This window comes from Cebus imitator, unplaced genomic scaffold (assembly GCF_001604975.1).
Source record: "Cebus imitator isolate Cc_AM_T3 unplaced genomic scaffold, Cebus_imitator-1.0 Scaffold310, whole genome shotgun sequence".
NCBI lineage: Eukaryota > Metazoa > Chordata > Mammalia > Primates > Cebidae > Cebus > Cebus imitator.
This window is the reverse complement of record NW_016107625.1, coordinates 1,997,012-2,002,983: the sequence shown is the minus strand read 5'-3', so window position 1 is coordinate 2,002,983 and position 5,972 is coordinate 1,997,012. Positions and strand designations below refer to the sequence as shown.

General features: G+C 46.2%; 1 long non-coding RNA gene across 2 annotated transcripts in view; it reads left to right on the top strand.

Annotated features, from left to right (window-relative positions):
• LOC108285901 overlaps window positions 1–5,366 on the top strand; it is a 22,615-nt gene extending 17,249 nt beyond the window's left edge. The window contains exon 3 of one of the 2 annotated variants that reach the window (XR_001817742.2): window positions 5,340–5,366. This is a non-coding gene — a long non-coding RNA (uncharacterized LOC108285901). Of the gene's footprint in view, window positions 1–2,944; window positions 3,014–5,339 lie in introns of those variants that run through there. The other variant, XR_005196151.1, reaches the window with a different exon arrangement.
• The last annotated feature ends 606 nt before the right edge of the window (window positions 5,367–5,972 follow it).

Here is a 5,972-nt window from a genome sequence, read left to right as displayed (position 1 = left end):
AGATGGTGAAAAGACTGAAAGGAGGCAAGGGGATAGGCAAAGGGACCAGTATCGGGTTATTTTAGGAGATGATGGTGGTTTGAACCAGGTAGTGGCAAGGCTGATAAAGACAAGTGCATGAGTAGGAATATTTTGGAGGAGATGCTGTAGTACTTGCTTATCGACTGGATTGTAGGTGAGTGTTGAGGGACAATAATCTCAGATAACTTGCAGGTCTCTGGACTTGGGGCTGGAGGTCCCAATTACTAATGGGGAAGGCTAGCGAGAAGTAGGTTTGAGTTGTATATAGCTAAGTCTTGGTTCGGTGGCCTGTAACAAAACGTCTGCTATACATAGTAGCTTAAACAAGTAAGGGCATCATTTTTTTCTGTAGCATCCCAGAACTAATGTTGGGATGCAATGATGTTGTTTCTCAGGGTCCTTCCAACCTTCCACTTTTTCACCTTCAGCTTGTGGACCTCATGATCATGAGGTGGCTGCACTATCTCTGTGTATGTTCCATGCAGAAAAAAAGAGAGAGGGTTCATTCTGCCCACTTTTTAGAGGCTTTCTTAGAGGCCCTATCCAGTAACTTCTGCTCATGCCTCTGGGCAGAATTGTCATGTGATCACTTCTAACAATAAAGGAGCTTGGCTAACAACTTTTTAGCTAAACATGTTGTTATTTTAAACAACGTTGGGATACTTGGTAGCAAAGAACCAAGAGAGAATGCAGCTAGAGTCACCTGTTCCAGATGGAAATCAGTTCAGTTTAGAACATGTTAAGTTTAAGATGCCAAGGGGAAAATGCCCAGGGGACTCTTTTTTTTTTTTTTTTTTACCAGGCCAATTTTTCCTCCCATCTTAGCTCCTTGTTTTTTGCTTGTTTTTTCTTCTTTTTTAATTATTTAAATTCTTGAGACAGAGTCTCCCTCTGCTCCATCATCCAGACTGGAGTGCAGTGGCATGATCTCAGCTCACTGCAGCTTCAACCCTCACCTCAGCCTCCTGGGCTCAAGTGATCCTCTTACCTCAGCCTCCCAAGTAGCTGGGACTACCGGCACACCCTACCACACCCAGCTAATTTTTGTATTTTTTGTAGAGATGAGGTTTTACCATGTTGCCCAGGCTGGACAGGAGGCTTTTGGGCCCATGAATAGTTGGAGCTTGGAAGACATCCTGGGCAGGAGATATAAAATTGGGAGTGTTTGGTCTGCTGATGGCCTTTGTCTTTTTTTTTTTTTTTTTTTGAGACGGAGTTTCACTCATGTTACCCAGGCTGGAGTGCAATGGCGCAATCTCGGCTCACCGCAACCTCCACCTCCTGNCCACCATGCCCAGCTAATGTTTTGTATTTTTAGTAGAGACGGGTTTCACCATGTTGACCAGGATGGTCTCGATCTGTTGACCTCGTGATCCACCCGCCTCAGCCTCCCAAAGTGCTGGGATTACAGGCTTGAGCCACCACGCCCAGCAGGGCCTTTGTCTTTTTACTTGCAGTGGAAAGTATTCTAGTTGATTCAGAAGAGGTTGATTATGCAGGAGAAAAGAAATAATCCAAGTACCCTAGGAAGGTTAGGAAAAATGCAACCCAAGTACATTAACCTTCGGTAGGAGGAGAGAAGCTTCCTCCATTGTCACAGAAAGAAAAGCGAAGATGGGCCAAATGTGGTGGCATACACCTGTAGTCCCAGCTAATCTGGTGGCTGAGGCAGGAGAATTGCTTGAACCTGGGAGGCAGAGGTTGCAATGAGCCAAGATTGTGCCACTGCACTCCAGTCTGGGCAACAGAGTGAGACCCTGTCAAAAGGAAAGAAAGAAAGAGGAAGGAAGGGAGGGAAGGAAGGAGGAAGGGAGGGAGGGAGAAAGCAAGTAAGAGAAAGAAAAAGAGTGGGAGAGAAGATGGGTGAATATGCAGAGAAGTCTGTAGTAGTCTTGGCTATAAAAAGACAAAGTCTCTGCTCTAATGTCTTTTAATCTCTCAGTGAAGCATCAGTTAAGAATAGTTCAGGGGTGAGGCTTAAGAACTGTGTGAAAGGATAAAATTGTCATCAAGTTTTGTGAGTAAGCAGATTTACTGGAGAATCTCTGGGGTTGCTGGGCAGTGTCTCATGTGCCTCTGTGTTGTTTTTGATCATTAGGGGAAAACCAGTCAGTTTAGTTAAATGATTTTCTCCAACAATGTTCAGGGGCTCATGGAAAGGTGTGGAGAAGTTAGTGGTTGCTTTTATTCGGGGTTAGGGTTATGCCAGGCGTGACTGATGGAGAAAGAAAAAAGCAAGGAAGGCAAAAGCATTTGCCAGGGAGTGATTATAACAAAGCACCTTGGAATCTTTTTTTTTTTGAGACAGGGTCTCCCTGTCACCCAGGCTAGAGTGCAGTGGTATGATTATAGCTCACTGCAGTGTCAACTTTCCCAGGCCCAAGTGATCCTCCCACCTCAGTCCCCCAATTAGCTGCAACCACAGGCATGCACCACCATACCTGGCCACCTTTTTAAAAAATGTTTTCACGGAGATGGAGTTTCACCTCATTGCTCATGCTAGTTTCAAACTCCTGGCCTTAGGCCATCTGCCACCTCAACCTCCCGAAGTACGTGGATTACAGGTATGAGCCACCACACTTGGCTGGAATCCCATCTGAACTGAATTGAACTGAAATGTATGCCCACTCTGATAATAGTGATAAAAAGCCAGAAAACCAGAACCAAGGGAAAAAGAACACAGAAATAAAAGACTCAGAAACTGTTTAAGTTGAGCTTTATGCTGTGTCAACTCAGCCAACTCATCATTCCTGGTTCCTTTCCTGGCAGGAAGCTTTTCACAAGGCCTGGCAAGTGTGAACAAATTAGCAAACCCCAGCATTGCATTTCAGTGCCAGCCAGAATGAGCATGCCCAGAATTGTCCAGGCAGAGCTCTCAGCCTGAGCTTTGGGGACCTAACCAGGAGACATTTCTTCTTTCCAGCCTTCAAGAAAGATCAAAGACTATAGACCACTCACTTCCTGACTGACCTTTTCCTGGCCAAAAGCTTCTAGCTGGGCTGGTAGTACTCTGGCAGGTAAATGGGTGTTTGTTGTCAAACCCTAGTCTCATACAAAGAGAATCTGGGGGAGCCAGCGTGGGGCTGGTGGGGTACATGTGGAAGGAGATGTTCTGATGTCTGTGTGGAGGTAAGGAGATGGCAAGCTGGGAGTGTGTGGTGCAGACAGGTCAGCACTGGGGCAATGATAACCTGGAAAGAGATCATGAGATAGCAAGCACAGCCCTCCACACACGTTGTGTGGTCTCAGAATGCTAGGAAGGAGTTGAGGCTGGGAGAAACTTCCAGGATGATGGAGTGCAGTCCCAGGACCTCAGTGATGTGTGCAGAGTGGGGCATTAGGGAATACAAGGTCATTTCAATGACACATAGGTACACACACATTCATCCTCACACCTAGATCACCAGTAACAACACAGATCCCTGGGTTCCCTGCTGCTGTGGTCTAAATGTTTGTGTACCCTCAAAATTCCTATGTTGAAATTCTAGCCCCAAAATAATGGTGTTAGGAGGCAGGGCTTCCTAACAGGAAGTGATTAAGTCATGAGGGTGAAGATTGAATGAGTGGAATTAGTGCCTTTATAAAAGAGGCCATAGGCTGGGTGCAGTGGCTCACAGCTGTAATCCCAGCACTTTGGGAGGCCAGGGTGGGTGGATCACCTTGAGGTCAGGAGTTCAAGACCAGCCTGACCAACATGGCAGAACCTTGTCTCTACCAAAAATACAAAAATTAGTCAAATGTGGTGGTGGGTGCCTGTAATCTCAGCTACTCAGGAGGCTGAAGCAGGAGAATCACTTGAACCTGGGAGGCAAAGGTTGCAGTGAGCCGAGATGGCACCACTGCACTCCAGCCTGGGTGACAGAGTAAGACTGTCTCAAAAAAATAAAACAGGCCTTGAAAAGACCCCCTCACCACTTCCACCGTGCAGGGTCATAGAAGACACCTATAGCAAAGTGGGCCATCAGCAGGCACCATTTTCCAGCACCTTGATCTTGGACTTCCCAGCCTCCACAGCTATGAAAAATAAATGTTTGTTGTTTATAAGCCACCCAGTTGATAGTATTTGGTCACCAGCTTACTTAGCTTACACAAACTAAGACACCTACATAGAAAGCATTAATATAGTGCTTCCCAAGCAGTAATGTGCTAAATCACCCCTGGGTCTTGTTTAAAATATAGATTCTAAATCAATAGGTCAGAAGTGGGATCTGAGGTTCTACACTTCTAACAAGCTCTCAGCTGATGCTGATGCTGCTAGTTCAGGCACCACCTTTGAGGAGCAAGGCTGTAGTCACTTAAGAGTCATTCATTTCCACAACATTCTTCTATGTCCTGGGGCTACCATTGAATTGCCATGAGTTCAGCTTCTCCTGAATAACATTCTCCAGTTGTCTATCCTGAGGCCCTGTGTATGGAATGGGGCCTCATTGAACATAGGGTGGATACACTGGGGTCCAAAGACTCTTGGACTAACAACTTCCATCACTTTGAAGTAACCGAAGAAAATGTCCTCCAGCTTTAGTCTTGAACACGTGTAGATCACAGTGGTAGAACCAGGCGGTGCCTACCACTTGGATTTTTTTCTCTGGAGCAGGTGCCAGTTTACATACTTCCTTTTTAAATAATAATAATAATTAAAAAAAGACGGAGTCTCGCTCTGTTGCCCAGTCTGGAGTGCAGTGGTGCCATCTCAGCTCGCCACAACCTCCACCTCCCAGGTTCAAGCGATTCTCTTTCCTCAGCCTCCCGAGTAGCTGAGACTACAGGCACATGCCACCATGCCCGGACTAATTTTTGTATTTTTAGTAGAGACAGGGTTTCACTATGTTGGCCAGGCTGTTCTTGAGCACCTGACTATGTGATTCACCCACCTCGGCCTCCCAAAGTGCTGGGATTACAGGCATGAGCCACCACGCCTGGCCTCACATACTTCTTCTAATAGGTAGCTTGTCCTTGGTAGCTTATATTTCTCTTAGGAGCAACTCACCTATCAGGATGTCAGTGGTACTGCATGGACTGAGGAAGTAATGGGATAAACTATAGTTGCTATGAAATGGGGTATTCTGGAAGAAGATGCTGGGAGTTGTGCACAGCATGCTGGGTGGTGAGAACAGGAACCAATGGAGATATTGGAGGAGGTATAGATATGCAAGTTCTCTTCAAACTCTTGTGGTCACTGATTAGTTGGGGTGATAGCCATTAAAGTACCCTCCAAACCAGGAGATAAGCCGGGGACCATAGTGGCACTGGGGAGAGACTGGATGGTGCATGACTGTATAATAAGACAGATTTTTTGTTTGTTTGTTTGTTTGAGACAGGGTCTCACACTATCACCCAGACTGGAGTGTGGTGGCAAGATCATGGCTAACTGCAGCCTCAACCTTCCAGACCTAAGCAACCCTCCTGCCTCAGCCTCCTAAATAGCTGGAACTACAGGTATGTACCACCATGGCTGCTATTTTCTGTACTTTTTTGTAGAAATGTGATTCCATCATGCTGCCCAATGCCCAGGCTGGTCTCAAACTCCTGGATTCAAGTGATCCACCTGCCTCAGCCTCCCAAAGTGCTGGGATTATAGGGATGAGCCACCGTGCCCGACACCCTTTTTCTTTGTTTTTTTGGGGCTTTTTTGTTTTGTTTTTAAGACAGTCTCATTCTGTCGCCTAGGAGTGCAGTGGTGAAATCTTGGCTCACTGCAACCTCTGCCTCCCAGGTTCAAGTGATTCTCCTGCCTCAGCCTCCCAAGTAGCTGGGATAACAGGCGCGCATGGCCATGCCCAGCTAATTTTTGCATTTTTAGTAGATGGGGTTTTGCCATATTGGCCAGGCCAGTCTCGAACTTCTGACCTCAGGGATCACCTGCCTTGGACTCCCAAAGTGTTGGAATTACAGGCGTAAGCCACCATACCCAGCCAGAAATATTATTCTTTTTTTTTTTTTTTTTTTTTTTT